This window comes from Oratosquilla oratoria, chromosome 10, assembly GCF_046742065.1.
Source record: "Oratosquilla oratoria isolate Oo_2021 chromosome 10, ASM4674206v1, whole genome shotgun sequence".
NCBI lineage: Eukaryota > Metazoa > Arthropoda > Malacostraca > Stomatopoda > Squillidae > Oratosquilla > Oratosquilla oratoria.
This window is the reverse complement of record NC_134786.1, coordinates 49,943,234-49,953,233: the sequence shown is the minus strand read 5'-3', so window position 1 is coordinate 49,953,233 and position 10,000 is coordinate 49,943,234. Positions and strand designations below refer to the sequence as shown.

Below are 10,000 nucleotides of genomic sequence, written 5' to 3'. Positions count from 1 at the left end.
ATCAGACAAGAAACAATGGTCTCAAACTGTCCGGAAATAGATTCAATTTGGAAGTAGGTAGAAACAACTTTGCCAACCGTGTAGTTAATGAATGGAATAAACTTCCTGCACAGGTAGTGCAATGTAGTTCAGTTCAAAGCTTTAAGAATCATTTAGATAAATACCTAAGTAAGATGCTGTAATGATTATAATTTATCTTATATTATTTGTTTTTGTTTTGTTATAATTTGTCTGTCTGATTTTTATTTATATATGTCAATTTATTATTATTTACTATTTACCTGTTTGTTTATTATTTAACTATACCTATACATTTATTTATGTATTTTATTTGTTATTTACATTATCATAGTTATATGTCAATTTATTATTATTTATTTTTATTATTATTTTATTATTTTATTTTTATTATTATTATTATTATTATTTACATTATCATAGTTATATGTCAATTTATTATTATTTACTATTTACCTGTTTGTTTATTATTTAACTATACCTATACATTTATTTATGTATTTTATTTGTTATTTACATTATCATAGTTTTTATTTATTATTAATTATTAATATGATTTTTTTTTTTTTTTTTTGCATCCGACCTAGATATGGATCAAAAGGTCTCCTGTCGGTATGCTCCGCCTTTTTAATCCTTTGTTTATAAAACACAAGCAGCGAAGGAGTTTCATAATCTCGCTCACCATCTAAAGTTTATAAACAATCGCTAGGGTACAGATTTTAATGCTTATGTGACAATACGTAAACTAAGCCATTTCTGCCTTCGATATCGAGATTGCATGTGTAAGCAGTATTGATTAAGACATTGTAACAGTCTTTCTGATTGGAGAAGGGTGGAGGAGGAGAAAAAATTATTGGTACATGGGAGAAAAAGTTACGCCTTAGGGGAGGCCCTTATTTGTAACCATAAAGATCACTGGATGAACAAGGTAGTTATGTCGAAGCAGAAGTGACTTAGTGAGTGGATTGAGGATCCCATGAGGGAGTTTTCTGGTGTACCTATGACAATAACGTTGTAGAGAATTAGTGAAGACAATCAAGAAAATTTAAGTTCAATTCAATTCACCCCCATTGAGAAACATTACTAACTTTCTAAGCAAGTTATGGACATACTTAAGGAAGAAGAAAAAGGAAAGTGAATGAAGAAATATGATATCATAGAAAGGAATAGTTAAATTGAATGAAACCAGTAATTACGGAGAGACGGGAACTGAAAGTGATGGGGGTGAAAGTGGTGGCACGCATGGGGATAAGAAAGTGACAGCAGATGCAGGACGAACTGAGTGAATAGAAAACACGTTTCCGAAACTACAAGACTGGTGAGTGCAGCAAACTACAAGACTGAGTGCAAGATAAGTCTACAGTGCACAACCACAACCACGACCGCAACCACAACCACGCGTATGCTGACTCCAATGGACGACAAGACGAGGAACGAGGGGTCTATAACACTGCGCGCAACCACTATGAGTGAGCGAGGTACAGCAAGCTACGTGGAACGAGGGGACGAGCTACAACTACTACAGCGAATTAAGGAGTCTACAACCACTAAGAGGCAGTGAACAAGGACTGACGAGGGACGACGAGGTTGACGTACGTGGAGGCAGTCGATTCCAATCAACTTTAAAAACACTGAAGGTATGGCCACTAACACTAATGTATTAAGACACGAGGTCTATACCTCAAATGTCAATATTCCCAAATTCACAGGTGATGAAAACACCTTGGGAGTTAATAGGTTTCTTAGTTTGGTTGATGCATTAATTGTAAGCAAAAACATAACAGATGAAAAAAGAAAATAGAAATTTTAAAAGAGAATATAGATCCTGAGAAGGGTAGAGCTAGCTTATAATGAATTTCCAGCAAATGGAAGACATCAACCAATATGAAGTTTATAAGAAGGCATTCATTAAACATTTTATGTCAAAGTGTGATCAGGATCCTATCAGGTCTTTGGTTAGAATGATAAAGAAAGTAAAAGCAAGTGAATCAGACACAGAATACTTAGTAAGATTAGACAGATGGTCAAAGGACATGAATTCTATCTTGAAAGATTCATATTGGATAGAAAGATCTAGTGATAAAATGAAAACTTCTCAGATAATAAAATTAATCACATTTGCCTTGCTAACAAATAGCTCAGATGAATTAAGGGCAGAAAAGCTGTATAAAGACCTCAAGGCAACCATGAAATTAGGGGAGGTAGATTATCTTCTTCAAGGGTATATTTAATCTAAAGCAATTGGTCCATATGTGATGACAGTGGGACAACAGAAAGAAACTAGGAACTCTAGAAATGATTATAGAAATAGAGAATGTTAAATTAGAATTAGAAGCACTTCAAGGTATGCTAGAATTCAATGTTACAATTGTAATACCTGGGGGCATAAAGCACAAGAATGTTATTATGGAACTATTTGTAGAAATTGCAAACATGAGGGTCATGATGAATATCATTGTAGAAACCCACCTTTCTACATGTATTGTAAAAGGATAGGCCATAGAACACATGAATGTAGAAATTTTCGTATGCACCTCGAAACAAGAGGAAAACACCCAGACACAGAATAAAACAACACTACAGAACTCCCCATAAATATATACCTAGATAGTATTATGTTAGGGATAAGAGTGATAGAAGGGTGAAAGAAAACTCTAACAACAACGATAGTTGTAAACTGACTATAACAATTGGAAGGACTTCTGTAGGACCTCTCATTGCTGGTAGAGTGTTCAATAAACCTATTCAAATATTTATTGATACAGGATCTGTAGTTAATGGTATAACTAGTAGAGTTTTAAACCAATTGAAACCAGGAGTAAAAATCTTGGAACCAATCCATTACTCATTGCAAGAAGTAACTGGAAATCAGTTAAAAACATTAGGTAAGGTTGAATTAGAAGTCATCTTATATAAAAATGAACGTTTGCACATTCTAGTGATAGTTGTAGAAGAATCTGTTTTCCCAGAAGATTTATTGATAGGATTTGCAACTATGAGGAAAGAGAACATGGTCATATGTCCTGCTGAGTTAGGGATCTTAGATAAATCACAGTTAATCACATTTTCAAATCAACCAGACTTAAACCCAGTGACAGGAATCAAAGAATCCCAGAAATAAATAGGAAATATAACAATTATATTTTAGATAACGGGGCCGAGCGGTCCAAACTAACAGAAAGTAAAGTCACATATAGTGAACCCAACTCAGATGTTCAAGAAATTCCAGAAATTATTCATTCATCAACTACAAATGAATCCTTGCAAATTGTGGATGGTGGCGTAATTAAGTCGACATTATTACACTCCAGACCAATTAACAAAGTAGAGGGGCAGTTGAAAGGAGTCACTGTAGACTCTGAATTTTTAACCATCCCAGAATCAATTAGATTAAAAGGTCTGAAATTGGACTCAGGGATTTATAAGTCAAATAAGAACATGGTCTTAAGAAAAGGTACACAAATAGGATTTATCAGGTGTGTACAAAACCCATTAAGATTTTAAATGAAAGTACTGAGGAGATGGAATTACCAATTTCATCAATCTGTTCAGTTCAGGCAGAAAAAGAGTTGGGACAGAAATACAAAAATCATCTAGAACCTACTAGTTGCCCTCAGTTGGATGAATGCTTAGTTGCTTTGCTCTTGAAGCATAATAAATTATAATCAAACAATTGCTTTGCCTGGGGGTGCCTTAGGTAAAACAGCTGTTTTAAAACATCATATCAAATTAAAGCCAGGGACTGAATCTATTTATATACTTGCCTACAGAGTTTCTCATTCTAAATTATCGACTATATATAAACTGATCACTGAAATGTTATCGTAGGATATTATTGAACATAGTAAAAATGAATGGAACTTCCCTCTGATTCTGGTGCCAAAATCAGATAATACTATGCGCCCAGTTATTGATCATAGGAAATTGAATACGCATACCATATGTGACCGATTACCATTACCAGCGATAGGGGACATTCTTAGAAGTTTGGGAACTGATAATAGATATCTTAGCACCATAGATATCAAATCTGCTTTTTGCCAAATAGAGTTGCATGAAGAATCTCGAGAAATCACGGCATTTTCTACTCCAACTGGACACTATGAGTTCAAACGAATGCCATTTGGGTTATGTAATAGTCCATTAACTTACATGAGATTAATTAATACAGTTCTAGATGGGTTGTTAGGAAACACTGCCAGTGTATTTCTAGATGATATTTCAATAGTTTCCCAAACGGCAGCTGAGCACTTTAAGAAATTAGATTTTATATACTCAAGGCTAGTTGAAGCAGGATTGAAAGTGAAACTTGAAAAATGTAAGTTTTTGCAGGACAGTATTATTTATTTAGGATATAAGATAGACAGGCATGGACTTAGTACAGTAAATTCAAAGGCTGAAGCAGTAAAGTATTTTCCAGTTCCAAGCAATGTAGAAAAAGTTAGAAGTTTCTTAGGATTGACAGGATATTATAGGAAATTTACCCAAGGACATGCGGACATTGTTAATCCATTAAGTTCTTTGTTGAGGAAAGACTCAAAGTTCATGTGGGGCCTGCACAACAGTAAGCTTTTGACAAGCTGGAAGATAAACTTACGAGTTCTCCGGTTTTGATATTTCCAAACTATGATAAAGAGGTCATTCTTTGTACTGATGCATCTGATATAGGATTAAGAGGAATACTGATGCAAGAGAGAAATGGAACTTTAAAACCAATAGCTTACACATCTAGACTTTGTAATAGTGCAGAGAGAAACTACTCTATAACAGAAAGAGAAACTTTAGCAGTGATATATTCATTAGAAAGTTTTAGAGATACGATACTGGGATATCCAATCAGAGTGTGGACTGATCATGCAGCTATTCAGAACTTATTTAAGCATAAGAATCTTAGGGGCAGACTAGCAAGATGATTTGCAATACTTCAGTGCTGTGAGGTTAGGTTTGAATATATTCCAGGTATAAAAGATGTTGCATCAGATACATTTTCTAGGAACATTAGCCAACCAACGACAGGGTTGATCTATTTTGTTTGTAGTATAGATGAGTTAGTAACCTTGGATGATGAAATGATAATAAGGGAACAGAGGGATGTTAAGACATGAGACTCATTATCCCTGTATTTGATGAACCCAAGAGGAAATCTTCCAAAACTACCAAAATGGTATAAGATAGAGGAATTTAATTTGACTAATGGATTTTTGTATAGAAAAACAGTTGTAAGTTTGAAAGATATTTCTAGAGGCCCAGTGAATCATTAGTAATACCACAAAATTTTGTAAAAGAAGTATTGAAGTTACTTCATGATAGTGATTGTAGTTCACACAAAGGAAAGGATAAGACTTATAGACAAGCACAACTTAAATACTTTTGGCCAGGTATGAGGAAAGATATATATGATTATATAGAAAATTGTTTGAAATGTGCTAAGGTGAAAGGAAATACACCAAACCCTGCTCCTATGTTATCATATCCCATTTCTCAGAAACCTTGGAAAAGAGTTCACATAGATACATTGGAGTTACCTATGTCTGAGAATGGATATAAATATGTATTTGTTGCTATTGATTATTTTCCAAGATTTTGTATTTTACAACCTATTCCAAATAAAAAACCTGAAACAATTGCTTCGGTAATTTATGATCAGATAATCTGTAATTTCACTACACCTAAGATCTTAGTTTCAGATAATGGAGCTGAATTTAATAACAAAATCTTGGAAGAATTATGTAAGTTATTTAAGATCCAGAAGATTAATATTTTAGTGAATCATCCTCAGAGCAATGGAGTTGTAGAAAGGTTAAATAAGAAAATTATTACATGTCTTAGAGGTATGATAAGTCCTCATAGTATCACTTGGGATATTTGAATTTCTTGCGTAAAATGTACTCTGAACAACCAAATTAACATAGCAACATGTCAAACACCTCATTTTATTATTTTTGGGGAGGACAAAATTCTCCCATATGAAATATTGATTGCAGAGCAGAAACCTGTGTATGATATAGATGATTATATCTCAAATAGGATACATACATTTCAAACTATGCACCAAAGAGTTAGAGAACACAGGAGTATACACAAGAGATGAAAAAACAACACTAAATAGCACATATAATGGAATTAAACATTTTCATGCAAGTAGCAATTGCCGTCAAGACTGGCGAGTTAAACACCATAAGAGGACGGGGCCTTTATTTGTACGACGTTTCGCTTATTACAGCTTTTTCAAGTACAAGTTGAGATACATATGCTTGAGATTAAATAAGGGGAAAGGAGGGAACGGGGAGAGAAAAGCTATCACCAGCTTTGACCGGTGATAGCAATAATAAGAATAATAGTAATAATAATATTGCATGTAGCCCATTAATTGACAGGCTACAAGCATACACAAACAACTCAAACCCAACCTGGGGAAAAGCAGGAGAGCTCATGCCTTACCTGGGGCTAATCAGGAACGCGCTCTACACGCGGGAAGTGAACTCTACTCACTTCCCGTAAGATACACACACACACCTCTCACGAAGATAGCCACGACCCACGCACAAACATCTACACTTACTTTTTCTTCGACTAAAATTCGCTTCCTTTCGAACTTTCTCTTATACTACATCTTCTCATTTCAGTTTACCTCCCACCAAAGATTTTTCCGTTTTTCCACCTTTCTCTACTACTACGCCTCCTACCATTTTCTGAACTTTTGGTGATTGTAATCTGTTTTTACCTGATATTAAGCCAGCCGCCATGTTCTGGTTCAGATATGTCAATGATGTATTCACTATTTAGGATGACAAATGCGGCCCTTTCCATGTTTTTCTTGGTAAGCTCAATAACTTAGCAAACAGCATTAAATTTAAAGTAAAATGGGAAACTGAGGGAAGGATACCCTTCCTAGACATATTAATGATCAGATGTCCTTTTCGGTCTACAGGGAGCCTACCCATACGGGCAGTTATTTATTCATTTATTTATCTATTCATTTATTTATTTATATATTTATTTTATTCTATTTTATTTTACTTTATCTTATTTTTTTTTTTTTTTTTTTTTAGTAGTAGTAGTAATTATCCACATAATGTTAAATACAGTGTTGCTTCGGACCTTTATTTAAGAGCTCTCAGGATCTGTAGCCCGGAATTTCTCAAATCAGAAATTGAATTAGTATGTACTCAACTACTAAGATTACTCGTAGACCCAGATTAGTTTTTGACAAAAGCCCTCAGCAAAGCCAAAGCCAATTATTATAGTACATCAAACTCTAGTACTAAATTTGTCCGGGATAAATGAAATATTAAACTCCCATATAATGATTCCATCCATGCCGCTTCAAAATTACTTCCCAGCCATCAAATTAAAATCACATTCAGTTACCCAAATAGTAATTTTAGAAAAGTGGTAAATGTCCATCATAGAACTCCTAAGAATTACAGCCCCGGAGTATATAAATTACCATATCTTGATTGTGACGAAGTGTACTGGGGACAAACGGGACGTGACCTACCCACAAGGATAAAGGAGCATAAAAATTCTGTAAAATACGGCAAAGAAAACTCAGCTGTATTCCTCCATTCGAGTCTCTTAGATCACCGAATAGATTGGAAGAATGCAGCCACAGTATATCAATCACATTGTAGTTTCAAAAGAAAAATTGTCGAATCTTCATTTATTAAACAATTTCCAAATTTCAACACATCAAAAGGTCAATGGTCACCAGATGCTATTACCAGCTTGGCAGTAACCAAATTTATCTCCAAGGAACAAAATGTCCGACCCCATCAAGGACACGTGACTTGAGGCTTCCCTAGTTCCCTTTTGTAGTATTTCCCTCTGTCTTCCTACTCTATGTATGTACCTGTCAAAGGTCGAAATATACCACATTGCCTCGTGTGCTTACGGTCAGTGGACCACCGAATGTGAGTAAGCACTGTCCAAGCAGATACAAGTCTTGGATATTAAACAGCATGAAGAAAATGAAGATCTATACTTACAACGTAAGAACTCTCTCAGAAGACCACAGGCTGGAGAGTTTAATGGAAGAACTAGACAACATCAAGTGGGACATCGTAGGACTGAGCGAAGTCCGAAGAACGAAAGAAAAGTTGATGCAATTATAAGATGGTCACCATCTGTTCTACTATAGAGGTAAGGACAGAGATCTAGTGGAGTAGGATTCTTGATAAACGTAGTCAAGTTTAGTAGTTTATCAGATAGGATAGTTTGGATTGTGATTAGGCTGTGTAAAAGGTACACTCTAAAAATAGTTGAGGTTTATCCACCAACTTTACAGAGTTCAGACGATGAAATTGAGTCCTTCTATGATGATTTAAGTCAGGTAATGGATCAAGAAAAAAGTAAGTACACGTTGGTAATAGGCGACTTTAATGCTAAAGTGGGGAAGAAGATAGGAGATGAGTCATGCATTGGGAAGTTTGGAGTAGGTGAAAGAAATGACAGGCGAGATGTTAGTAAATTTTACGAAGAACTATAACATGAGGATAATGAACACTTTTTTCCAAAAGAGTGTAGGTCGCAGATGGAACTGGAGAAGTTCAAATGAAACAATAAAGAACGAACCAGACTTCATATTAGGAGATTAGAGCAAGAGCGTTAATGATATTACGGTCATAAATAAAGTCAACATAGGTAGTGACCGTAGAATGGTAGATTGCACAGCTTAATTCAGTTTCAAAGCCAAGAGAAATAAACTAGTTTTAAAAAAGGAAAACAGCCTTACAAAGATTAAGGATAATAAGAAATTTCAGTTAGAAATTAAAAATATATTCGAAGCTCTAAGAACTAACGAATACACCGTCGATTATATAAATTTGAAGTTAGTGAATATCATTAGGGAATCAGCAGAGAAAGTAGGAAGTACAAGAAATATTAGAGAAAACAAATACTCTAAAGCTACAAATGACCTAATTTAAAGAAGAAGGACTATGCAGAATTAAAGGAAACTCGAAATAGAAAGAGTAGAACTAAACAAACTTATCAACAAAAGGTAGAGATCAGAGAAAAGAAAGAGAAACATGAATGGAATAGAGGAAACTATTCGAAAAGGTAAAATTATCAAAGGGACCGAGCGCAGACATGCTTTAGGAAGACAGCAAATGATATGTTTGAAAGATAGGAACGGAGAAATCATTAAGTGTAGAGACAAAATTATAAAAATAGTAGAAGAATTTTACCAAGAGCTTTACTCGTCGAAGACCGTAGTTGAGTCAATGAATTCATTTGTAGAGGTTAGTAGTGTACTAGAGATCACAAGGGAAGAATTAGAATTTGCTCTAAAAAATATGAAACGAAGAAAAGCACCTGGGGAAGACGGTATATCGATAGATCTCTTGAAAGACGCAGGGAAAGAAATTTATATTAGGTTGGTTCAGTTGTACACCCAGTGCTTACGTCAAGAAAGCGTTCCTTACTCGTGGTGTAATGCTATAGTGATTTTGCTTCATAAAGAAAGGAGACCAGAAGGACCTTAGTAACTATAGACTGATTAGCTTGCTATCAAATGTATATAAAGTATTATCCAAGATTCTTACAAACAGACTAAGTCAAGTTTAGATGAGAACTAACTGAGAGAAAAGGCAGGCTTTAGGAGTGGCTATTCGACTCTAGACCATTTGCAGGAGATGAACCAACTAATCGAGAAAACGACAGAATATAATAAACCTCTCTGTTTAGCTTTTGTAGATTACGAGAATGCCTTTGATTTGGCAGAACAAATAACAACACTAAACTCGTTACGAAAGCAAGGTGCAAACGAACAGATCGTAAGTTTTAGAAAAGATTTATGCGAGAGGTGCTGCTATAATTCGACTACATAAAGATACAGAAAATATAAAGATCGATAAAGGAGTACGGCAAGTTGATACCATTTCACCCAAATTATTTACAGCTTGTTTAGAAGAGATTTTCAGAAGGTTGAGTTGAGAAGAAAAAAGTTTGAAGATTAATGGTAAATATTTCATCCACCTAA

The 10,000-nt window shown here is 34.7% G+C and overlaps 1 protein-coding gene across 6 annotated transcripts in view; it reads left to right on the top strand.

Moving 5' to 3' along the window:
* Nucleotides 1-10,000, top strand: part of LOC143029202 (alpha-(1,3)-fucosyltransferase C-like) — an 85,415-nt gene that overhangs the window by 14,770 nt on the left and 60,645 nt on the right. Inside the window, exon 1 of one of the 6 annotated variants that reach the window (XM_076191766.1) lies at nt 658-1,655. The exons of the other annotated variants lie outside the window; for them this stretch is intronic. The gene's annotated coding sequence lies outside the window, so the exon portion shown is untranslated. Of the gene's footprint in view, nt 1-657; nt 1,656-10,000 lie in introns of those variants that run through there. 6 annotated transcript variants of the gene reach the window in all.